Here is a 26,278-nt window from a genome sequence, read left to right on the forward strand (position 1 = left end):
ACTCCTCCTGTAATCCAAGAAATTACCACATGGTCCCTCATCCCTCCTCCTGTCATGATACAAATATCCACACACTCCTCCCTCACCCCTCCTGTAATCATACAAACATCCACACACACCTCCCTCACGCACACCTTCCCCTTGTAATCCTACAAATATCCACACACTCCCTCAACCTCACACCTCCTCCTGAAAGCATACAAATATCCACACATTCCCTCACCCGCAACCCTCCTCCTGTAATCCCACAAATATCACATCCCTCACCCCTCCTCCTGTAATCCTACAAAATATCCACACCCTCCTCCCTCACCCCTCCTCCTGTAATCCTACAAATATCCACACTCCCTCACCCTCACCCCTCCTCCTGCAATCCTACAAAGATCAACACACTCACTCACCCTCACCCCACCTCCTGTAATTCCTACAAAGATCCACACACTCCCTCACTCTCACTCTCCTCCTGTAATCTTACAAAGATCCACACACTCACTCACCCCCTCCACTGAGGAGGACCCACCATCTTCTAGAGGGAAAAAGCTTTTGTCCTTCACTAGATGACCCAGCATTTCCAAACTGTCCCGGATCTTCCCAGGATGGGAAGCATCCCCACTCCCATTCTGCCTTAGACTTCAAACACTCCTTCCAAATCACAGTACAGATCCCAGGAGTCAGTGCCCTCTCCCTGCCGGTCTGAGCTGTGGATCATACCATCAGGATCTTGAATCAAAGGGGATAACTTCTCTCACCCCAACACTGATCTGTTCCCACAACGTTTGGAGTCATTTAAGGAGTCTTGATCTCATGCTCGGGATATATATATATATGTGTGTATATATGTGTATATATATTTATTCATTAGAATAATAATTATTATTTCTTTAGGCATTTGCACAGTTAGTTGCCCTCTGCACACTGGTAGTTTGTCTGGCTCTGCCGTGTGTGGTCTTTCACTGATACTATCGTGCTTCTTTGTACTTACTGAGAATGCCCACAAGGAAATGAATCTCGGGGCAGTAAAGGTACCTTGACAGTAAATTTAACCTTCAACTTTAAGCTTACCTATACAGTTGTAACACGGCCTCGTGACCTGAACACAGCGCCCCAGCGGAATAACGCAGCTGGAATTCCGGAGCTCAGAGATGAGGGGAGAATGGGCAGGAGTAAGGCTGGGGATCTGCTGTGATCCGCTGTACCGGCCATAAAGCTACAGAGTCACACAGCATGGAAATAACTAGTCCATGCTAACCAAACTTCCCGTCTCAGTTACCCAGATCAGGAGACTCCTCCTGTCTGTCGAGTGGGGAGAGGTATATGAGTGTTTCTTTTCCAGCCTCCTCCATCAATCCCCCCCCCGCCCCCCCAGTCACTAATTGTAAATCAATCCCCAGTCTCTCTGTCAGCCAACATTACTCACCTCATCAGCTGAAATGCAACGTTGCTCTTCACAGCCAAGACTTAAAGTGTTCGAAACAAGGACAGTCCAGTCGATATTAACATTCAAACGTGAATCAGACTCCTACACCCCTCCCCATCTCTGTAAACCGTCCCCTACACCTCTCCCTGTCTCTCTAACCCCTTCCATCCCCTACACCCTCCTCATCTCTGTAACCCCCTCCAGCCCCTACACCCCTCCGAGTCTCTGTAACTCCCTCTGGTCCCTACACCCCTCCCTGTCTCTGTAACCCCCTCCACCCCTACCTGTCTCTGTAACCCCCTCCACCCCTACACCCCTCCCTGTCTCTGTAACCCCCTCCACCCCTACACCCCTCCCTGTCTCTGTAACCCCCTCCAGCCCCTACATCCCTCCCTGTCTCTGTAACCCCCCTCCAGCTCTACACCCTTCCCTGTCTCTGTAACCTCCTCCACCCCTACACCCCTCCCTGTCTCTGTAACCCCCCTCCAGCTCTACACCCCTCCCTGTCTCTGTAACCTCCTCCACCCCTACACCCCTCCCTGTCTCTGTAACCCCCTCCACCCCTCCTTGTCTCTGTAACCCCCCTCCGGCCCCTACACCCCTCCCTGTCTCAGTAACCCCTTTCAGCCCCTACCCCCTTCCCCATTTGTCCCGGAGAGTGTTGAACTCACTCCCGCAGAGGCAGGTTGAGGGCCAACTGCTGATGAAGTAATGTTGTATACGGGTCAGGGAGGTTCGGATGATACAGGGAATGCAGACAGATGGGACTGGCTGAGGCATGCACATTGGTCAGCATGGACCGGATGGGCCGAAGGGCCTATTTATGTGCTGTGTGACTGTTAGAAACATAGAAAACCTACAGCACAACACAGGCCTTTCAGCCCACAATGCTGTCCTGAACATGTCCCTACCTTAGAAATTACTTAGGCTTACCCATTGCCCTCTATTTTTCTAAGCTCCATGTACTTATCCAAAAGTCTCTTAAAAGACCCTATCGTATCCGCCTCCACCACTGTTGCCGGCAGCCCATTCCACACACTCACCACTCTCTGCGTAAAAAACTTACCCCTGACATCTCCTCTGTACCTACTCCCCAGCACCTTAAACCTGTGTCCTCTTGTGGCAAGCATATCAGCCCTGGGAAAAAGCCTCAGACTATCCACACGATCAATGCCTCTCATCATCTTATACACCTCTATCAGGTCACCTCTCATCCTCCGTCACTCCAAGGAGAAAAGGCCGGTGTTCACTCAACCTATTCTCATAATGCATGCTCCCCAATCCAGGTAACATCCTTGTAAATCTCCTCTGCACTCTTTCAATGGTTTCCACATCCTTCCTGTAGTGAGACGACCAGAACTGAGCACAATACTCCAAGTGGGGTCTGACCAGGGTCCTATACAGCTGCAACATTACCTCTCGGTCCTTAAACTCAATCCCACCGGATTCTGCCCCTCACACACACGCCAGGGAGCAACTCACACCAGCCCATTAACCCCCTGACCCCGCACGTGGTTGGAATGTGGGAGGGAACCACACGGTCATGGGGAGAATGCGCAAACCCCACACAGATTCGCAGACGCGGCCAAAGTGCCCCTGGAGTTGGCAGCATCTCCCTTGGATCAGCCTGGATCATGGGCTCCCACGGGCTGATACCTTTAACTGAGGGTCTGTGGACCCCAGCTGGGTCTAGATGGAGGGTCTCAGCCTGAAACATTGACTGTTTATCTGCACAGGTATGAGAGAATCTGCAGAGTCTGGAAATCCACAGCCCCCTGAGCTGTCACGATGGGGCCACACTCAGGTTAGGGCGGCAACACCTTACATTCCATCTGCACAGCCTCCAGCCTGATGGCATGAACATCGATTTCCCAAACTTCCTTCTCCACTCCCCATTCAGTTGCTCTCTCTCAACTTATCCCCTTGCCTGCCCGTCACCTCCTTTTAGTGCACCTCCTCCTTCCCTTTCTCCCATGGTCTTCTACCCCCTCCTATCAGATTCCCCCTTCTCCAATCAGCTTCCCAGCTCTCTACTTCACCCCCTCTCCTGGTTTCACCCATCACCTGCCACCTTGTACTCCTTCCTCCGCCCCTCCACCTTCCTACTCTGATTACTTCCCCTTCCTTTCCAGTCCTGACAAAGGACCTTGGCCCGAGGCATTGACAATTTTCTCTTTCTCACAAAAGCTGCCCAACCCGTTGAGTTCCTCCAGTGTTGTGAGTGTTGCTCCAGATTCCAGCATTTGTCGTCCCCCCCCCCCCCCCCCCCACCGTGTCCTCAATCTGCCTGTGTTTTTCCAACATCGAGGAGGTCACAGCATCAGGCCTGACTGCGGTGCACTGGAGACAAGTGAATCTAAAACCTGCCCGCCTCTCTCCAAATAAAACAAGAGATGCAGGAAATCCAGAGCAACACACACAAAATGCTGCTGGGACTCAGCAGGCCAGGCAGCATCTACAGAGGGGGAATAAACAGTCAATGTTTTGGGACAGGCGTCTTCAGCAGGGCAGAAAAGAGGGAAGAGCCAGATTAGGAAGATGGGGGAAGGCAGAGGAGATATTTCCCAGGTAAACATGGGAGGTTCTGCAGATGCTGGAAATCCAGAGCAACACACACAACAGGTCAGGCAGCATCCGTGGAGGTGCTGAGGGCCGAGAACCTTCATCAAGACTGAAAAAAGATGCCCCTCTGGTAACACAGATTGATAGCTCAGCTGCCAATTTTTTAATGCAGCCTATCACCGTCAGGCCTCGGAGATTCGTTGACAGTAGTTTCTCAATCTATTAACTGATCAATAGGATACAAGACACTGGCTTTCCGCATCAATTCCTCCTGCGACCTTGTCTCTCGTGTATCCGCATCGCCCCTCTGCGCCTGTGGAGAGTGGTGTTAGAGAGAAACCAGTGCTCAGCGAATCTCCTGCCCACACCCCCCACCCCGGGATGTCTTGGCACAGTGAGGACAGAATGCCGCAGTGCTAGACACGCCGACTGGGAGCCGGAGACAGCATCTCTGCCCACTTCTTCCTCACAGCCTCCGAGACACCAGCATCTACCCCACTGTTGTAAGACATTCAATGGTCCCCCTCGTACAGTAAGATGGACTGTTGACCTCACAATCTTCCTCGTTATGGTCTTACCCTTTGGTGTTTACTGACACGTCCACTGTTTGCCCCCCTCCACAGATGCTGCCTGACCCCCTGAGTTGCTCCAGCATTTTGTGGGTGTGTTGCCCAGGACTTCCAGCATCTGCAGACTCTCGCGTGTTTATGCCGAGCTGGCTCTACATCATTGTGATCTTGCAATCTTGTTTGGGTTGAGTTGTTCTCCGATCTTGGCAATTTACGGGCAAACGTTTCAGTGCCAAAGTGGGGGTTTTGATTGACCAGTACTAACAGCACGCTGATGACGTCTCCTCATATGGTGACGAAACATTTACAAGTAAGTTGAACAAGCCAATCATCAACCACACAAACTACACATTTTCCACGTTATTTCCATCTTACGCCTTATTATCCCCCGGCACTGTACTTTCTCCGTAACTGTGACACTCTATTCTGCATTCTGTCATTGTTTTCCCTCGTTCCACCTCAATGCACTGTGTAATGATCTGATCTGTATGAACAGTGAGCGAGACAAGATTCTCACTGTATCTCAGAACATGTGACAATGTGGCACAAATCGTTTTCTAAGCGGGGACCAAATTCAGAAATCAGAGGTGCAAAGGGACATGGGAGCCCTAGGGACTTGAGGGTGGCACGGTAGTGTAGTGGTTAGCACAACGCTTTACAGTACCAGTGACCGGGTTCAATTCCCATCACTGCCTGTGAGGAGTTTGCAGGTTCTCCCTGTGGCCACGGGGTCCACTGGGTGCTCCGGTTTCCTCTACAATTAAAGGGGTGCCGGTTTAGGAGGTTAATTGGTGTAATTGGGTGCTGTGGGTCATTGGGCCAGAAAGGCCTCTTACTGTGCTGTATCTAAATTAAAATTAAGTTACACTTAAACTTAAATGCACTGCAGCCCCGTTCAGTTTTGAATTCAGGTTCTTCCCGGGCTGTCTGTTTTAAAAGAAACTGCCCATACATCTCCTACCTCCCCTCACCGTAAATGCACGCCGTCTAGCACTTGATGTTTCCACTCAGGGAAAAAGACTCTGATCGTCTGTCTCTGCCCCTCCAGTTTTATAAGGCTCGATCAGATCTCTGCTGCAGCACAGCAAACAGCTCGAGTTCGTCCAGCCTCTCCTTCCAGCTCATGCCCTCTAATCCAGGCAGCACCCTGGTGAACCCCTCCAAATCCTCGACACCCTTCCTGTCACCGGAAACAACTCTGCAGGCAGCCTAACTGGAGTTTTATGAAGTTGCGACATAAGAGGCTACTCAGCCCATCGAGTCTAGGCTTGCTCTCAGAGTACCTCCATCCCTTCCATGTTGTTCCCTGCAAGCCCTCGGTTATGAGACAGTCAAGCCTGGGGAGAGAGATTGCACAGAAACACACAAAACCTACAGCGGGTCCTTCAGCCCACAAAACTGTGCCGAACGTGTCCCTACCTTAGAACTATCTGGGCTTTACCCACAGCCCTCTATTTCTCTAAGCTCCATGTACCTGTCCAGGAGTCTCTTAAAAGACCCTATCGTATCCGTCTCCACCACCAATGCCGGCAGCCCATTCCACGCACTCATCACTCTCTGAGTAAAAAACTTACCCCTGACATCTCCTCTGTACCTACTTCCAAGCACCTTAAAACTGTGCCCTCTCGTGCTAGCCATTTCATCCCTGGGAAAAAGCCTCTGATTAACCACACGATCAATGCCTTTCATTATCTTGTACATCTCTATCAAGTCACCTCTCATCCTCTGTCACTCCAAGAAGAAAAGGCCAAGTTCACTCAACCTATTCTCATAAGGCATGCTCCCCAATCCAGGCAACATCCTTGTAAATCTCCTCTGCTCCCTTTCTATGGTTTCCACATCCTTCCTGTAGTGAGGCAACCAGAACTGAGCACAGTACTCCAAGTGGGGTCTCACCAGGGTCCTATACAGCTGCAACATTACCTCTCGGCTCTTAAACTCAATCCCACAGTTGATGAAGGCCAATGCACTGTATGCCTTCTTAACCATAGAGTCAACCTGCGCAGCTGCTTTGAGTGTCCTATGGACTCGGACCCCAAGATCCCTCTGATCCTCCACATTGTCAAGAGTCTTAACATTAACACTATATTCTGCCATCTTATACACCTCTATCAGGTCACCTCTCATCCTCCATCGCTCCAAGGAGAAAAGGCTGAGTTCACTCAACCTATTCTCATAAGGCATGCTCCCCAATCCAGGCAACATCCTTGTAAATCTCCTCTACACCCTTTCTATGGTTTCCATATCCTTCCTGTAGTGAGGTGACCAGAACTGAGCACAGTACTCCAAGTGGGGTCTCACCAGGGTCCTATACAGCTGCAACATTACCTCTCAGCTCTTAAACTCAATCCCACGATTGATGAAGGCCAACGCACCATATGCTTTCTTAATCACAGAGTCAACCTGCGTAGCAGCTTTGAGTGTCCTGAGGACTCGGACCCCAAGATCCCTCTGATCCTCCACACTGCCAAGAATCTTACCATTAATGCTATATTCTGCCGTATTTACCTACCAAAATGAACCACTTCATACTTATCTGGGTTGAACTGCATCTGCAACTTCTCAACCCAGTTTTGCATCCTATCAATGTCCCGCTGTAACCTCTGACAGCCCTCCACACTATCCACAACACCCTCAACATTTGTGTCATCAGTAAATTTACTAACCCAAATTTACTGGACAGCAAATTTACTGTCTCCTCCGTCTGTGCCTCTCTTTGACTCCTTTCAAGCTCCACCATTGCACAGAGAACAGCCCAAGCCTCGCCTCTCAGCTCCTTGACTCTGATCCAGGCAGTTGGGAAGCTTTCTCTGTCCTCGTGAAATGAAACCCAACAAACCGCACGTCTGACTCAGAGACCAGAGACCCACCACTGAGTCACTTAGACAAATTGATTCACTTGGCTTCGGAGCAACGTGTGGAGGTTTTCGGAGTGTGTCAGCAGACTGCTGAGGCCACATCTATTGCGACGGGTAAATACTGACAGTTCCGAATGCAAACCCGGACTCCAGAAATCTGCCGGCCAAAAAAATGTAACTCAGCAACTCATCCAGCGTGACAATGGCACATTAAATATCCATTTAACTGAGAAATATTAGCATTTTTATGATGAGTTAATGTATCATAATATTGGATTAATTGTCTCAGTAACTGATGGAACTAGTGCCCAGTTCCCTGGCTGTGTCCAAACCTTGACAACGTAGAGCACTACAGCACAGTCCAGGCTCTTCACCCACCATGTTGCACTTCGAGAGTCTCTTAGATGTCCCAAATGTATCTGCCTCTACCTCCACCCCTGGCAGGGTGTTCCACACACCCACCACTCGGTGTAAAAAACCCTGCCTCTGACATCCCCCCCTATACTTTCCTCCAATCACCTTAACATTGCACCCCCCCTATATAAGCCATTTCCATCCTGGGAAAAGTCTCTGGCTGTCCACTCGATCGATGCCTCTTATCATCTTGTACACCTCTATCAAGTCACGTCTCATCCTCCTTCACTCCAGAGAGAAAAGCCCAAGCTCACTCAACCTCTCCTCATAAGATACACTCTCTAATCCAGGCAGCATCCTGCACCCTCTCTGAACTTCCTCATGCTTCCTATAATGAGGCGACCAGAACTGAACACAATACTCCAGCTGTGGTCTAACCAGGGTTTAATGGATCTACATTACCTCACGGCTCTTGAACTCAATCCCCCGACTAACGAAGGCCAACACACCAAACACCTTCTCAACCACCCTATCAAATTGTACGGCAACTTTGAGGGATCGATGGACGTGGAGCCCAAGTTCCCTCTGTTCCTCCACCAGGAAGGCAGGGGGTTGAGGGGTCCCATGAATGAGGTCTCAGGAGAACCCCCCTCAGGAGGGGCCAGACAGGGGTATTTATGACATTGAATGAAGCCTTTTGGCCTATCCTGGGGGTGTTGTTTCAAGATAATTTCCCCAGCACACCCTTCCCTTCACCCACCCCAGACACCTCTTGGATAAGAGCAGAGTTTCTGCCTCCTCCTCTCGGGGAGGAGAATTGAGGGACATTTAGGAGGGGAGTGTCATGATGCTGAGGTACAGGCCCTCACTGTGTGAACAGCTGGGCAGACACCCCCACTTCGTCCGCACGTCTTTAAACCCTCCTGCAAGGGAGGGAGTGTGGCTCCCTCCCATCCACACAGGGGCTAACAAGCAATGAGCCCTCAACCATGCTGCTCGAGGCTGTTCGACCCGTCTGGTCTGTTCAATCCCGTCCCTTCCCGGCTGTGTGTTGATAACCCTGAGGTTCACCTCTCTTAGGGAGCAACCCCACATGCTGTCAATGAGGGGAAGGTCACTACGTCGGTCCCTGCAGGGCCTTGAATGGTTTTGTAGATGATAGTAATTGTATTTTAATTTGAAATTGTAAGTAGGTTTGTGAATCCCTGATTACTGTGTTGACTATTTGTCAGCGATAATCTTTTATGTATTTGTAAAACAAAAGGATCTTTATTCTCTCAAACTCTCAGGCAGACCCGCACCTCCCTTAACTGATTTCAGTCCCTTCTCCCCACCCACTAATGTAGCAGGGACAATGGGAGAGTCAGGGAGTCGTTCCACAGGGAGAGGAGAGGCATTGAGTGAAAATGGGATAGAAGGAGACTTTGAGAAAGCATGGGATCACAGAACATCGAGCAGGGTGTGTAGAAATCAAAACGTAGGACACGGAACAGAACAAAGCAGGAACAGGCCCTTCAGCCCATCCTGTCTGTGCTGAACACGATGCTGAATTAAACTAAATCCCTTCTGTCTGTACGTGGTCCATCTCCCATCATTCCCTGCACGTGGTCCATCTCCCATCATTCCCTGCACATGGTCCATCTCCCTCCATTCCCTGCACATGGTCCATCTCCCTCCATTCCCTGTACATTCATGTGTCTGCCCAACAGACTCTTAAACACCTTTGTCGTATCTGCCTCCACCCCCACACCGGCAGCTCATTCCACACTCCCACACACAATTCGCTTTGTATAAAAAGTCTCCTCCTGCACATCTCCTTTGAAGTTTTGCCTGCTCACCTTTCTGCCACTCAAACTTGATATTGCTCCATTCCATCTCTTTGCCACTCTATCTATTAGTGTTGCTAATTTCATGGAGGTATGCACTTGGGACCAATCTTAGATCTAATATTGTCAGTTGAGAAAGGGCTATCCGTGCCCTGCTACACAAGTGACCTACAGGGAAGAGTGATCATATCACTTAATTATAGGTAACAACTGATGAACACTAAAGATAAGCATCTGCTGGAAATCTTGAGCAATAGACACACGCAAAGAGCTGGAGGAACTCAGCAGGTTGGGCAGCATCTGTGGAGGGAAATTAACAGTCAACGTTTGCAGAGGTTCTTCATCAGAACTGAAAGGGAAGAAGGTGGCTTCCCCTTTCCTTGCTAGCTCTGGTGAAGGTTCTCCAACATTACAACTCAGATTTATTACAACAGGAGTCTTCAGTGTAAACAGTGAGAGTACAGGTTAGTTATTATAGATTGGGACCCCCGTCCTCCACTCTCCACTTTCCACAGAGATCATCCCCTCCATGATTCCTTCGACCTCCAAACTTCCCCACTACTCTTCCCTCACCTCAATTCAAGGTCCCGTACTCCTTCACCTGTCAACCTGCTGGGATTGTCTACTTTGCCTGGTGCTCCCGAATCGGCCTCCTCTATGTTGGTGAGACCCGACGTAATTGGGGCAATGCCCTTCTCTTCTGCCACGATGAGGCCACTCTCAGGGTAGAGGAACAACATCTGGGTAGCCTCCAATTCTGATGGAATGAACCTCTATTCCTCTTACCTGGTAATTTTTCCCCCGCCCCTTCCCTCTTCTTCACTTCCTCACTCTGATCGCTTACCGCTTCTCCTCAACTGCCTACCACCTCCCTGGTTCCCCTCCTTCCCTTTCTCCCATGATCCACTATCTGCTCCTATCTGATTCATTCTTCTCCAACCCTTCACCTTTTCCAACTATCATCTCCCAGCTTCTATTTCACTCCCCTACACCCACCCACCTGGCTTCACCTATCACCTTCCAGCTTGTCCTCCTTCCCCTTCCTCCACCTCCTTCATCTGGCTTCATCCCCCTTCCTTTCCAGTTCTGATGAAGGGTCTCGGCCCACAACGTCAACTGTTTATTCCTCTCCATAACTGCCGCCTGACCGCCAGCATTTTGCGTGTGTTGCTCTGGATCGCCAGTTTCTGCAGAATCCTGTGTGTTTGCTGTAGTTTGGGAAGCTGGATTAACGATAAGGTTGTAAACAAGAAATGGCAAATATTTAAAGATGGCGTGGTTGACAACAATCCCCCCCAGTAGAGGTGAGCCAGCCGAGGCCACTGAGATGGGAATGGAAGGAGATCGAAGTGCAAAGCTTCGAGCGCTGCCTGAAACTGCAGTAAAGCTGAGAACTGCTGAAGTACCAGGATTCAGCACTGGAGGGCTGAGGCGACGATAAGAGAAAGCTGAACACAAGGATAGTCTCACAACCCCACTAGCCTCCCATTAGCTGGTGGAAGGAAAAGATAAACTGATGTCACGGAGGGTCATAGGACCAAAGGTCAAAATAAATTTATTATCAAAGTACACATATACCACATACACAACCCTGAGATTCATTTTCCTGCGGGCGTACTCAGCAAATCTATAGAATAGTAACTATAACAGGATCAATAGAAGATCAACCAGAGTGCAGAAGACAACAAACTGTGCCAATGCAAATATAAAAAATGGCAATAAGTAACGAGAACATGAGATAGAGTCCTTAAAGTGAGATCATTTGTTGATTTTGTCTACCATAAGACATAGGAAAACAATCTGGCCATTCGGCTCATTGAATCTGCTCCACCATTTATTTTCCCTCTGAACCCCATTTTTCTCTGCCTTTTCCCCATAACCGTTGACACCCCGACTAATCAAGAACTTATCAACCTCCACTTTCAATACACCCAATGACTTGGCCTCCACAGCCGTTTGTCGCAATAAATTCCACACCTTCTGGCTAAAGAAATTCCTCCTCATCTCTGTTCTAAAGGGACGTCCCACTATTTTGAGGCTGTGCCCCCTGGTCCTGGATGCTCCCACTGTGGGAACCATCCTCTCCAGGGCCATCTAGGTCTCTCCAGAAATGGTCTGGCACCCACCAATACTCATTCTTGTCAGCAAGCCCGGAGTGCAAGCCTGGGATGGGAGAAATGATGCTGAGATACGAGGGAATGGGGAAGAAGTCACATACAACATTTACACCCAGCCTTACGGGAAAAGGTGAAGGTGCCTCCAGGGAGTGCTCGGAGCCAAGTCCAGGGTGAAGGGGGCAGAGAAAGCAGTGTTCATTTTTTTAAACTATGAATATCATGGAGACAGAGGAAAAACCCTGCTTCTGACAACCCATATCTCATGACTCTGTGATGTGCTGGCATGGAGAGAGGGGATGTAGAGCTCGACGTGAAATCCAAAAGGACACCCAGAGATTAGAAGGTAACAGCAGTAACTGCACCGTACCACCATGAGATACAGGAGAAGTATCAGGCCATTTGGCCCATTGAGTCTGCACCAGCGTTAAGTCACTGCCCTGTAGGCTAGCGATTAGTACAACGCTTTACAGCGCCAGCGATCACAGGCTGGGGTTCAATTCTCACCATCAGCTGTAAGGAGTTTGTATGTTCTCCCCACGACCTCCGGGTGCTCCGGTTTCCTCCCACATTGCAAGGACGTGCAGGTCAGGGTTAGTACATTGTCAGCGTACTCTGGAGCACCAGAAGCAGGACTACACTTGCAGCTGCCCCCAGCACACCCCTGGACTGCGTTGGTTGTTCTCACAAAAGAAGGTGCAGTCCACTGTCTGTTTTCAGGTGCGTGTGACAAATCAAGCTAATCTTGGCTGATTTTTCTCCAACCCATCCGCCCAGCTTCCTCCGATAACCTTTAAATACCTTACCAATCAAGAACCTATCAACCCCCACTCTAGATATACCCAATGTGCTAACAAATTCCACAGACTCACCACCTCCGGGCTAAAGAAATTCCCTCTTATCCTGGTTCAAAAGGGACATCCCTCATTTCTGAGGACGTGTCCTCTGGTCCTAGACTCCCACCATAGGAAACATCCTCTCTGCATCCACTCGATCTGTGTCCTCTGGTCCTAGACTCCCCCACTATAAGAAACATCCTCTCCACATCCACTCTATCTGTGTCCTCTGGTCCTAGACTCCCCCACTATAAGAAACATCCTCTCCACATCCACTCTATCTGTGTCCTCTGGTCCTAGACTCCCCCACTATAAGAAACACTCTCTCCACATCCACTCGATCTGTGTCCTCTGGTCCTAGACTCCCCCACTATAAGAAACATCCTCTCCACTTCCACTCGATCTGTGTCTTCTGGTTCTAGACTCCCCCACTATAGGAAACATCCTCTCCACATCCACTCTATCTGTGTCCTCTGGTCCTAGACTCCCCCACTATAGGAAACATCCTCTCCACATCCACTCTATCTGTGTCCTCTGGTCCTAGACTCCCCCACTATAGGAAACATCCTCTCCACATCCACTCGATCTGTGCCATCTGGTCCTAGACTCCCCCACTATAGGAAACATCCTCTCCACATCCACTCTATCTGTGTCCTCTGGTCCTAGACTCCCCCACTATAGGAAACATCCTCTCCACATCCACTCTATCTCTGTCCTCGGGTCCTAGACTCCCCCACTATAGGAAACATCCTCTCCACATCCACTCGATCTGTGTCCTCTGGTCCTAGACTCCCCCACTATAGGAAACATCCTCTCCACATGCACTCCGTTTAGGCATTTCAGTATCTCGTACATTTCAATGAGATTCCCTCCCTCATTTTCCTAAACTCTGGTGAATACAGGCCGAGAGCCATCAAATGCTCCTCACTCGTCAACCTTTCATCCCTGGGATCTTTCTACTGAACCTCCTCTGCATCCTCTCCGATGCCAGCACAATCTTTTCTCAAGTTGCTCACAATTCTCCAAAGGCAGTCCCAGCAATTCCTGATGAAAACTCTGGCATCACACCCTTGCTTTTATATTCTAGTCCTCTCAAAATGAATGCTAACATTGCATTTGCCTTCCTCCCCATTGACTCAAACTGCTAGTTAACTTTTAGGGCAGGGGCTTGCAAGCTTTTTTATATCATGGACCAATACCATTTAGCAAGAGGTCTATTGATCCCAGGTAGTGAACTCCTGCTTTAGGGAATCCTGCGGGAGGACTCCCAAGTCCCTTTACACCTCTGATTTTTAAGTCCAACCTCCGTTTAGAAAATAGTCCACACCTTTATTCCTTTTACCAAAGTGCATGACCATGCACTTCCTGACACCGTATTCCATCTGCCACTTTTTTGCCCATTTTCCTAACCTGTCTAAGTCCTTCTGCAGATCCTTTGCCTCTGGAACAGCCTCTGCCACTCCACCTGTTTTGGCATCATCACCTTTTAGGAAAGGAGAGAGGAATAAACTGATCAGCTAACCTGAAGGCAGCATTGAAATGGTGACTGGCCACTGAGGAGGTAACAAAGGGACAGGGCAGAGTTGGCTTGTAATGTATATCTGCCGATCTATTGAGGACAGATAAAGGGGGCCTATAGATGTGATATATTTCAAAGTTCAAAATTTATTATCAAAGATATATGACACCATATACAATCCTGCAGTTCATTTTTCTGCGGGCATTCACAACAAACACACAGAAACACAAAATAGAGTAAATGAAAGACCACAGACAAGAGGATGGACAAAAGCCAATGGGCAAAAAACATCAAACTGTGTAAATACATACATATAGCTAGGGTGGCTTAGACTTTTCCACCGTATTGTAGTACTTTTATGTATTGCACTGTACTGCGGCCACAAAAACAGACAAATTTCATGGCATATGTGAGTGATGATAAACCTGATTCTGATTTGGGTCTCAATTGTGGACTGAGAGTGGGAAGGGGGCAGGGAGAAGGAAATCATGGTTGGGAAAAGGGGAAGGGAGAGGGGAGGGAGCAGGAAGCACCAAAGAGACATCCTCTTTGGTTGAGACGTAATAACTGTTCCTGAACCTGTTGCTTTGGGTCCTGAGGCTCTTGTACCTCCTTATTGGCAGAAACAAGAAGAATGCATGGCTTGGATGGAGGGGGTGCTTGAAGATGGATGCTGCTTTCAGAAGGTTATTTAGGACAGATAATAGGGAACCAATAGATGTGATATCTTTGGCCTTTCAGAAGGTCATTGATAAGGACGAATAAAGGGGGACTGGTAGATGTGATATATTTGGATTTTTGGATAAGGTCCTGACCAAGAGGTTATTAAATAAATTGAGTGCACACAGTGTAGGGAATTAATCTGTGATGCGGACAGAAGTTTCTCTGTGTGTAGACCACTCACAGAGAGTATAAAGTTAGCTGACAGATATATAGATACTTTATTGATCCCAAAGGAAATTATAGTGTCACAGTAGCATTACGAGTGCACAAATATGAAAAAGAAGAAGAAAGCCCTTAACTCTCAGTGGAGTCATCAGGACGCCATCGTGACATTTGTTTTTAGCAGGCTTTCTTATTTTTACGAGGCCGAGTTACTAGCTCAACGCTCAACCCAGCACGGATGGAAAGCGTGCAAGGGAGCCGGCTGGATTCGAACTCTGGAACCTTCGCTCCAAAGTCCGGCGCTGATGCCACTACACCACCAGCCAGCAGAGTGATAACATATATTCAAATCTTTGAACGCAAGTAAGAAAGTATAAAAAGATAAGTTACCTCAAACTGTCTAACAGGAGGGGGTCATCACTTCCCCACCTATAGGTTAACTCATTATAGAACTAATGGCCAAGGGCAAGAATGACCTCATATATCGTTCTTTGGAGCAGCGCAGTTGTCTATTACCGAAAGTGCTCCTCTGTTCAGCCAAGGTGGCATGCAGAGGGTGAGAAACATTGTCCAAAATTGCCAGGATTTTCCAGGGAGGGGGGTCCTTTGCTCTACCACAGCCTCCATTCTGTCCAGTTTGATGCCTATAACAGAGCCAGCCTTTCTAATCAGCTTATTGAGCCTGTTGGCATCACCCGTGTTGATGCCACTGCCCCAGCAGACCACCGCATAGAAGATTGTACTGGCGACAACAGACTGGTAGAACATGTGAAGGAGAGGCCTGCATACTCCAAAGGGCCTCAGTCTCCTCAACAAGTAGAGGCAACTCTGGCCCTTCTTGTACACAGCCTCTGTGTTGGTGCTCCAGGTGCATTCCAGGTACTTGTAGGTCCTCACCACATCTACATCCTCACCGTCGATAGTAACAGAGAGCAGTGCAGAGTTAGTCATCCTAAAGTCCATCACCACCTCCCTTGTCTTACTGATGTTGAGCTGCAGATGATTCAGCTTGTACTATTTGACAAAGTCCTCCACCAGGGCCCTGTATTCATCCTCCCATCCTCCCTTTATACACCTAACTATTGCTGAATCACCAGAAGCTCCATCATCTCATTGTCATAGGATCATAGTTCATGAAAACAGGCCCTTTGGGCCATCACTCCCATGCTAACCCTTCTGCCTACCTACACCAATCCCATTAGGAACTTCTCATTCGCTGGGATGTGGGAGGAAACTGGAGCAATGGGGGGGGGTACCCACACAGAACACAGGGTGCCCCTCGTCATACAACAAGGAAAGAGGCTTACAATGGTGGACACAAGGTCCCATTGAGACCAGGAACAAAAGCAATGTGGTGTACGGGACCACCTGTGGAGACTGCATCGGCCAGCCAGGAGGTAAGCTCTCAACCAGCTTACGGGAACACAAACTGACGGTATGGAGACAGGGCTACTACCGCTGATCTCCGAGAAGGACACCGCGGAGGCTCTGGTGCACTGTCACAGGCAAGCAAGAAGGACACCGCGGAGGCTCTGGCACAGGCAAGCATGAAGCAGGCACGGGAATTCTTAGAAGCGTGTTTCTCCTCTGATAACCCCATAGATAAACGCATCGAATTAGACGCCATCTCCGAGCCCCCCAAGGGCCAAAGAAACACAAACCAATAGAATACAGAGGACAGCTGGAGGGGTAACCAATCCGAACTGAGGCAAGTGATCGGGGGCTACGTAAATGTGAGCATTCCAGCTGCGCACTGGGGACGTCACTCTGACTGGTGATGAAACCTCTGCCAGCTGATTGCCAAGCTCGACAAACACCGCGGCACCAAACGGGAGGAGACCTTCGGCCCATTGCGTTCATGCTGACTGTGTTGCCCAGTGAGCTAGCCCCATCTTCCCACAGTTGCCCCGTAGACTCTCTAAACCCCTCCAGTCCACGTACTTACCCAGATGGCTTTTCAACGTTGCCTGTGTGCCCATTTCAGCCACCATTTCTGGCAGCTCCTTCTAAAGACACACCGCCTTCTCCGTGGAGAAGCTTCCCCCAATCTCCCTTTTAAATCTCTCGCCTCTCATAGAGTAACTACAGCCATCTGGACTGTGCTGAACCGTTTAAGCTGCCTGCTCCCATCCACCTCGACCAGGACCATAACTCTCCATACCCCTCCCATCCATGGACCTAACCAAACTTCTCTTCAATGTTGAAATTGAGCTTGCTTTCACCACTTGGGCTGGCAGCTCGTTCCTCACTCTCACAACCCTCTGAGTGAAGACGTTTTCCCTCATGTTCCCCTTAAACTTTTCACCTTTCACTTCTACTTGTAGTCCCATCCAACCTCAGTGGAAAAAGCCTGTCAGCATTTAGCCTGTCTATACCTCTCAAGATTTTGTATATCTTTATCAAATCTCCTCTCAGCCTTTTTTGCTTCTAGCAGCCCCTCCCTGTGGAAAAAAAGATGATGTGCTTTCACCCTGTCTGATCTCTAACAGGCCACACCTCGATCTCCTATATTCCAGGGAATAAAGTTGCCTTGTAACAGGTTCTGAGATACAGCCTTCATTCTGTAAATCTCTGCTGCATTCACGAGGGGCTTCCTTAGCTCCTTTGGGGGTTCCTCGATCAATACCCTTAAGCAGGGGGAGGGCATGTCTCCCTGTTAGTCCCACATCCCGGGACTAACAGTCCTGAGGAACTGACCCAATAGCGGACACGGCATTGGGAGAGGGTTCACTGTAGGTCTCAGAGGCAGGAGGAGGCGGGCTCCCTCCCTCACTCCCGGGGAGATGAAACTCACCACAACAGCCTCATTCTCCCTGCCATCTCCTACACCACTTGGACTCGAGAGGAAGCCAGAAATGGACCAACCCTCCCTCAACACCTGGGGACAGGATGGAGGGTGGGTGGAAGTGGTAGAGAGAGATAGGGACAGAGAGACAGGTGCATAAATACACGCATGCATACACATGTACAAACACATGCATACATACCCGTGTATATACATGTATCAGAGCTCATACAGAACCACACACACACACACACACACACTCACTCTCACACACACACACACACACACACACACTCACACACACACTCACTCTCACTCACACACACACACACACACACACACACACACACACACACACACACACACACACACACACACACACACACACACACACACACACACACACACACACACACACACACACACACACACACACACACCCGCCATGTCAAATGCCAGCCCAACGATTACGAGAAGAATCTGGATACCTCAGCAAATGGAAACTACCGGGTGCTCAATCGAAAACCAAACTCCAAACTTAAAAATATAATGCAACATCTGGGAGTCACGGGCCAAGTCCAGAATTTAGCTAAAAACCCCTTGAAAAGGTGGGGGTGAGCTGCCCCCTTTGCCCACTGCAGACCATGTGGGGAAGGTGCTCTCCAAGGTGCTGTAGAGGAGGGAGTTCCAGGGTTTAGACTCAGTGACAGTGAGAAGGTGGAGTGAGCTGCCCATTGAACTATTTCAGTCTGTGTGGGGAAGCAGCTCTCCAAGGTGCTGAACAGGAGGGAGTTCCAGGGTTTAGACTCAGTGACAGTGAGAAGGTGGGGTTTACTGTCCCATTGAACCATTTCAGTCTGTGTGGGGAAGCAGCTCTCCAAGGTGCTGTAGAGGAGAGAGTTCCAGGGTTTAGACTCAGTGACAGTGAGAAGGTGGGGTTTACTGTCCCATTGAACCATTTCAGTCTGTGTGGGGAAGGTGCTCTCCAAGGTTCTGTAGAGGAGAGAGCTCCAGGGTTTAGACTCAGTGACGGTTGGAAGGTAGGGTGAGCTGCCCATTGAACCATTTCAGTCCCTGTGGGGAAGGTGCACTCCACAGTGCTGTAGAGGAGAGAGTTCCAGGGTTTAGACTCAGTGACGGTTGGAAGGTAGGGTGAGCTGCCCATTGAACCATTTCAGTCCCTGTGGGGAAGGTGCACTCCACAGTGCTGTAGAGGAGAGAGTTCCAGGGTTTGGACCAAGTGACGGTGAAGGGACAGCGATAGATTTCCATTGTGTACAGTTCCGGTCACCTCATTACAGGAAGGGTGTGGGAGTTTTGGATAGGGTGCAGAAGAGGGTTACCTGACACTAAGTGAATTAGAAGGTCTGAGCTTTAACGAGAGGTTGAACAAACTTAGGTTGTTTTCTCTGGAGCAATGGAGACAGACAGAAGATCTGATAGAGGTCTATAAGATTACCGGAGACAAAGATATAGTAGACAGAGTTGTTTTACATGGACTGAAATGTCTAATACCAGAGGGCATGCATTTAAGGTGAAAGAGGTCAAGTTCAAAGGAGATGTTTGAGGCAAGGATTTACCCAGAGTGGTGAGTTTCGGCCCAGTGATAGTGAAGCCCAACATATTGAAGCAATTACAAAGAAGGCATGACAGTGGCTATAGTGCATCAGGAGTTTGAGGAAACTTGGAGTGACACCAAAGACTCCTGCAAATTTCTACAGATGTACCATGGAGAGCATTCTGACTGGCTGTATCACTATCTGGTATGGAGGGGCTACTGCACAGGATGGAAAAAGCTGCAGAGAGTTGTAAACGCAGCCAGCTCCATCGTGGGCACCAGCCCTCCCCAGCATTCAGGACGTCTTAAAAAGGCAATGCCTCAGAAAGGTGGTATCCATCATTAAGGACCCCATCACCCAGGACACACCCTCTTCTCATTGCTACTGTCAGGGAGGCGGTAAAAAACCATGATTCAGGAACAGGTTCTTCCCCTCTGCCATCAGATTTCTGAATGGATAATGAACCCATGAACACTCCCTCAGTATGAATTTTTGCTCTCTTTTTGCACAATATATGCAGAAATATTCCCAGGCAAGGAGCTTACTCCAGCACAGCTCTGAATGAAGTCACTCACCACACACCCAGCCAATGATGACCATCACCAGGGCAGTGGCTTCTCCCTGTGGGCCCACAGTGTCGCTGCAGGAGTGTCTGAGGACACCAGATCTGGCTGACATCATCTGCAGATCCATGTCACATACGACATCACACAGAGGACAGTAGAGCAGGCCCTTCAGCCCACCATGCCTGTGCTGAACACGATGCTGCAACTAAATCCCCTCTGCCTATACATAGTCCATATCTGCCCATTCCCTGCACATGGTCAATACCACTTCATTCCCTGCACATGGTCCATATCCCTCCATTCTCTGCACATGGTCCATCTCCCTCCATTCCCTGCACATGGACAATCTCCCTCCATTCCCTGCACATGGTCCGTATCCCATCATTCCCTGCACATGTTCCATATCCCATCATTCCCTGCATATGATCCATCTCCCTCAATTCCCTGCACATGGTCCATGTCCCATCATTCCCTGGACATGGTCCATGTCCCATCATTCCCTGGACATGGTCCATGTCCCATCATTCCCTGCACACGGTCCACCTCCCTCAATTCCCTGCACATGGTCCATCTCCCTCCATACGGTCCATCTCCCTCCATTCCCTGCACATGGTCCATCTCCCTCAATTCCCTGCACATGGTCTCAGACATACCTCTGAGTGAGAAGGTTCTGGTTTCAAATCCCATGGAGCAGAATTAGGCCACTCAGACCTTTGAGTCCGCTCTGCCATTCCATCATGGCTAATTTATTTTCCCTCCCAACCCCATTCTCCTGCCTTCTCCCCATAACCTTTGAACACCCTCTCCAATCAAGAATCTATCAAACTCTGCTTTAAATATACCCAATGATATGGACTCCTCAGCTGCCTGTAACACTGAATTCCACAGGCTCACTACTCTCTGGTTAAAGAAATTCTTCATCTCCGTTCTAAATGAACGTCCCTTTATTCTGAGGATGGTCATAGACCTATTCACCGATCCTAGGCTCTTCCACCATAGGAAACACTCTTCTACATCCACTCTATCTAGGCCTTTCAATATTCAACAAGTTTCAATGATTTCCCCCCTCTTTCTTTTAAACTCCAGAGAGTACAGGCCCAGGGCCATCAAACGCTCCTCATACATTAACCCCTTCATTGCCAGGATCATTCATGTGAACCTCCTCTGGACCCTCTCCAATGCCTGCAATCCTTTCTTAGATAAGGGGCCTAAAATGGCTCACAATACTCTGTGCAGTCTGACATGTGCCTTTCTCTGGAGGTAAAGCTCTCTGACTGCGGCATGCTCTCTCAGAGGCTCACAGACCAAGGAGGCTGCTACTCTCTTCTTCCATTGTGAAGGAAGGCTTCCCCCACCCTCCGCTCTTCCAGTATTTACCCCTCAGTCAACCCTGATGAGTCCCACAGTCTGTGGAGTCTTGCTGTGCACCCATCGCCACACCACAGCTGCAGCTGGGCTGCAAAAGCTTTGAGTGACAGGGTCAAGGGTCAAGGACTTCCTTCCCCTTTAAATAAAGTGGTGGACGGTGGCGGGGGGGGGGGGGGGGGAGTGCGGAACAAAGCTATTAGTCCTCCATCTGCAGTTGCTAGCTGCTCTTTATTGTGGAACACACCTCCAAGAGGACCACAACCTTTGCGTAGGGTCTGGAGGCCTGCGTGCCTCAGTGGCCTGGAGAGTTATGTTGGCTGGAGTCAGGAGCTCTTGGTGGGATCACCCATGCCAAGCAGGTCAGCGAGTAGAGGCCAGACTAAGAGTGGTCCACCAGTCCTCCAGGTTTGGGGGTTCAGCTCAGGGCGAGCAATGCTGACTGGTCAAAACTCGGTTGTTTCGAAAACAGCAGGGAGGAATTATTCTATACAGACAGAGGTGGGGCCTTCATTGCTGTCCTAAATGCCAGCAGTGTAACAGGTAGCAAGCATGTATTGTGGCACAGAGGGATAATTAAGGCTCCTGTCTGTCCTCTCGTCTCTCCGGTCTGACACACGGGTGCTATTCAGGACTTTGATGCACTGTCCAATTACACAAATAAACACTTCCAAGCCATCACTGGTGCTCAGAGTCCTGGCCAAACACATGTGCCAACATTCCCCTCAGAAAACACTCCTTCGGTCCATCACACCAATGCCAGCCATCAAGAACCAACTTAATCCCACAAACAAGAGAGATTGTGCAGATGCTGGAAATCCAGAGCAACACACGCATAGTGCTGGAGGATCTCAGCAGGTCAGGCAGCATCTATGGAGAAGAGTACAGTCAACGTTTCGGGCCAAAACCCTCCGGGAAGACTCCCATTTGCTCACGGCCTCTCCTGCTTGGGTGAAGCAAGTCCTGGTGTGGGTGGTTCTCCAGCACTGGGAGGATTCTGCCTCCAATACGGTGGGACGCCAGCCTAGTAGTCAGCATAACACTTTACAGTACAGGTGATCCCGGTTCAAACCCAGCTGCTGCCTGTAAAGAAATTGTATGTTTTCCCTGTGATCACGGATTTCCTCCGGGTGTTCCAGTTTCCTCCCATAGTCCAAAGACATACCAGGTTAATGGGAAGCTGTAAATTGTCCCGTGATTAGGCTAGCGTTAAACAGGGGGACTACTGTGTAGCGTGGGTTGAAGGACTGGAAGGGTCTCTTCCATGCTGTATCTCAATTTTAAAAAATCCACTACCCCCTCAGGGGGAGAGTCCAGATTCCAATACACCCTCCCCATCCCGCTCTCCCCCTCCACAGGGCAACAATACCTTCCTCCAAAACACGAGATCCTCCAGATGCTGGAAATCCAGAGCAACACACACAAAATACTGGAGGAACTCAGCAGGTCAGGCAACAGCTATGAAAGAGAATGAATGGTTGATGTTTCCATAAGACAGAGGAGCAGACTTATGCCATTTGGCCCCTTAACCATAACCATTCACACCTTGACTAATCAAGAACCTGTCAACCTCCACTTTCAATATACCCAATGACTTGGCCTCCACAACCATTTGTGGCAATGAATTCCACAGGTTCACCACCCTCTGGGTAAAGAAATTCCTCCTCATCTCTGTTCTAAATGGACGTCTCTATATTCTGTGTCCTCTGGTCCCAGACTTCCCACTATAGGAAACATCCTCTACACAGCCACTCTATCTGTGCCTCTGGTCCCAGACTCCCCCACTATAGGAAACATCCTCTCCACATCCACTCTATCTGTGCCCTCTGGTCCCAGACTCCCCCATATTGTAAACATCCTCTACACATCCACTCTATCTGTGTCCTCTGGTCCCAGACTCCCCCATATTGTAAACATCCTCTACACAGCCACTCTGTCTTGGCCTTTCAATATTCGGGCAGAGACCCTTCATTAATACTCAAGTACCTGCTTAGATGCCTCTGGCTCCTTACCCAAGTTAACCCCTGTAGTCTCCCTCAAGGGGAGAAGTTTCCTGCCGGCTATGTGATCTGGTAATTTTGTACAACTCCTCCGGGCTCCCGTTCCTCCCTGAGACTCCAGACTCGCTCCTCCTCAGCTTCCTCTACCCCCAGGGTAAAACTGTCCGGACTCTCCCCTGCTGACGGAGTCTCTCCACCCCAGACAACAGCCGGCTGACCCTGCTGTGTTCTCTGTGACGTTGGCACTAGTTGGGGGGTGGGGGGGGGGAAGGGTCATCGGCACTTCACCCCCACCCTGCGGATTTAACTTCCCTCCCTACCCTTCGGCCGTCAACCCCCTCCTCCCTCCCCCACTCCTTTCCAAACGGGGAGTGGCTGTCATTCAACCTTTACTGCTTTGGTGACCTACAGATCCGACGAAATACATCAAAATATTTCTGTCTATCCAAGCCCCACCCACCCGGAGGGTGCTGGGCATAGGGACAACGTGAATGTCCCAGTGACTCCCCGGTGCCCATCACGACCACCCGAGGACCACCTCAAATCTGCATCGAACCGCAGGCTTCTATCTCAGAGCCGTCGCTGATGTGCCTTCTCCAACGCCGGAGACCGTCTCAGCTCTCGCCTGAACCCAATTTACAATCTACTACAATTCTGGATGAGATAATTCACTGAAATCGCCTCGCTCTCCCTCCGTAATCTCTCTCTCTCTCTCTCGCTCTCTCTCTCTTTCCCTCCCTCTGGGCACCTACGCCGCCTCCTGCACTGGTTTGCAAGGACATCTTGTCCAGATGTTACATCAACAAACAGGCAGAGAGAGAGAGAGAGGGATGGAGGGATGGGGGAGGGAGAGAGAGAAAGAGAGGGGCAGAAAGAGAGAGACAGATAGACAGAGACAGATAGACAGAGAGGGGACAGTGATGAAGAGAGAGGACAGCGACGGGGGGGAGAGATGGGGAGAGACTGGCAGGAAGATAGAGACAGATAAGGAAAGAGGAGGAGAGAGATTGGGGAAGAGGGGGAGAGAGATTGGGAGGAAGACACAGAGAGAGAGAGAGAGGGGAAGAGAGCGTGAGAGAGATTGAGAGGGAGGGAAAGGTTGAAAGGGAAAGGGAGAGAGAGATCAGGAGCCGGGGGTGGGGGTGGGCGAGTGGGGTGGGGAATTGACTTCTGCAACCCTGCAGGTATACCAGTTTAGCACAATCCCACATCAGTGACAGGAGCTGAACCTGCCGCCCTGTTAAATCGGTGCTCAGCCCCGGCACCCCCCCCCCCCCCCCCCTCGCCGGCATTCCACAGCGTAGCCTCTCGTTCTGATGCAGTGCACACCATCACGGTTCGGTGCATGCAATTCTATCGGAGGCTACCTGGCCGCTCTCTGCAATAGATTGGGCTGATAATCATCTCACACAGCAGCCTCCCAGCGAAATGATGCTGGGCTTATTTTTTTCCCAGTGGCGGCTCCTGGCAGGAGATTCACACACGATGCTTTCTCCCTCTTCGTTTTCTCTGCTCTCTCTCTCTCTCGAAATAAAAATACATACACATCTCATATCTTACAAGTTGCTCCTCCGCCTTCTGAATTCTGCGCCACGTTTAATGCATTTAAAATACTTTCAAAGCACGATACATTGCACATATCAGAGGGCTAGATTTTTAATTCCTTTTGGAAAATGCGCTGCAATTTACCTTGAGCTGCCTTCTGGTTCCTGGTGTTCCTAGTGATGATTCTCCCTACATCTCAACACCAGCACTCGCTACCCAGATCCAACGCAGCCCTGCCCGCCCACCCGCCCGGAGAGCCCCAACCGGACCAATCAGAGCGCTGGTCGCCACTGCCACTCAGCCGGAGCGGCAGCTGTCCGCACCAATCGTCGGGCGAGAAGCGGCCTGACTGGCAGCTGGTGCGGCCGCTGAGTAGATGAAGATTACAAAGGGGCGGGACGCAGCGCTGGGCAGAGGGACCCAATCAGCGCACGATTTTTGCCAAACCGGCCCGGAATGAGCGGTGCGGCCGCATGAATCAGGCCGCCGTGTGCCATCACCCTGGATTAACTCCACCGTTTGATTGACAGACGTCAGCACCCGCAGAAACCAATCGGAAACACAGGCGAGGGGGGGTGGGGGCGAGTGCAATGCTCATTGGCCAATCGAATTTGCAATTGAGCGCATCGATTGGCAGTTGATTCAAGTGCGGAGAATTCTCATTGGCGCCACATTGATGATTGATTAATTGATTGAATTGGACAGTGCAACAAGACCAGGTTCCAGACACACATTCAGTCCACCTAACTAGATGCCCATCAGTCTCCTACACTCCATGGAATAAAAACCCATTCTTCTGAACTCCAATGTGTATCAGGTCAACCCACTCAAACTCTGTCATAAGGACCCTGGGAATCAGCCCAGTGAACTAATGCTCATGGTCTGATAAGTAGCAAATATTACTTGCCCACACAAATGCCAGTGTCAGGCAAGCCCATCACCAACATGAGAGGTCCCACCATTGAGGTCCCACCACCAACGTCCAACCACTGACGTCCCACCACCAACCACCGATGAGAGGACCCACCACCAAGGTCCAACCGATGTTCCACTACCAACATCCAGTTACTGAGGTCACACCATCGAGGTACAACCACCAAGGTCCTACCATCCAGGTCCACCCATTAGGGTCCAACCACCAAGGTCCCACCACTGAGGTCCAAGCAGCAAGATTCCATCAGTGAGCTCCCACCACCTTCAAAGTCCAATAGGGCCCAGGGTTGGAGCTGAAAATGCCAGGCATCACACTGAAACCTCTTGTATTCTGTGCCGGCTATGCAACCTGGTTTGCTCTGACCATTACCAGCGTATCATGTGCGTGGGAACGTAGGAGATACCACGAAGAGGAGAAACAGTTTGGAAATCCCTCTTAGAAATTAACTCTATCAGAGGACCTGTCCCAGACCCAGCACTTAGGTGCAATTAGAAAGCACAGCAGTACCTCTACTTCCTTAGGAGTTTGTGAAGATTCGGTGTGAGATCAGAAACTTCGACTGACTTCTGTAGGTGTGTGATAGA

General features: G+C 49.9%; 1 protein-coding gene across 24 annotated transcripts in view; it reads right to left on the reverse strand.

Moving 5' to 3' along the window:
* LOC140717693 (neurexin-2-like) overlaps window positions 1–24,987 on the reverse strand; it is a 1,248,008-nt gene extending 1,223,021 nt beyond the window's left edge. For all 24 annotated transcript variants that reach the window (XM_073031362.1, XM_073031351.1, XM_073031361.1 and 21 more), the window contains exon 1: window positions 24,905–24,987. The gene's annotated coding sequence lies outside the window, so the exon portion shown is untranslated. The remainder of the gene's footprint in view (window positions 1–24,904) is intronic.
* Window positions 24,988–26,278: the final 1,291 nt, after the last annotated feature.

This window comes from Hemitrygon akajei, chromosome 28 (genome assembly GCF_048418815.1).
Source record: "Hemitrygon akajei chromosome 28, sHemAka1.3, whole genome shotgun sequence".
Taxonomy (NCBI): domain Eukaryota; kingdom Metazoa; phylum Chordata; class Chondrichthyes; order Myliobatiformes; family Dasyatidae; genus Hemitrygon; species Hemitrygon akajei.